Raw genomic sequence first — 571 nt, 5'->3', positions numbered from 1 at the left:
CCCCACTAACTACCCCTCTGAACTTCCCCAGCCCCATTAACTGCCCCTGAACTACCCCAGCCCCACTAACTGCCCCCCAACTACCCCAACCCCACTAACTGCCCCTCTAAACTACCCCAGCCCCATTAACTGCCCCCTGAACTACCCCAGCCCCACTAACTGCCCCTCTGAACTTCCCCAGCCCCATTAACTGCCCCCCAACTTGTCCCCCAAAACATCCCCAGCCCCCTCACTGCCCCCACAGCCAACCAGAGACATCCCCAAAGGGAGGGTGGGGTCCCTGCGGGAGCTGCACTGGGGGGCTGTGGCTGGCCCCGGGTGGGGGGCGAGCACTACTGACAGCCCCACCACCGTGGCAATTCCAGCTCCCCATCTTGGCGTCAGAAAATCGAGAGCGTGCGGCGATGCTAAACGAAGAATCCCCCCCCCCCTCGTTATTTTCGTGCCTTCGCCCGCCCGCTGCGCTGCCCTTGGATTTGATCTGCATCGCCCGGAATCGCAGAATCAACCGCGCTCCCTCCCCCTTCCCCCCTGGAGCCCCGCCCCTTCGGGAGGAGGGCTTTTGCCTCGC

This window comes from Terrapene carolina, unplaced genomic scaffold, assembly GCF_002925995.2.
Source record: "Terrapene carolina triunguis isolate 2854851 unplaced genomic scaffold, T_m_triunguis-2.0 Scaffold836, whole genome shotgun sequence".
In the NCBI taxonomy this organism is placed as follows: domain Eukaryota; kingdom Metazoa; phylum Chordata; order Testudines; family Emydidae; genus Terrapene; species Terrapene triunguis.
The sequence above is the reverse complement of the archived record's forward strand: the minus strand, read 5'-3'. Positions refer to the sequence as shown.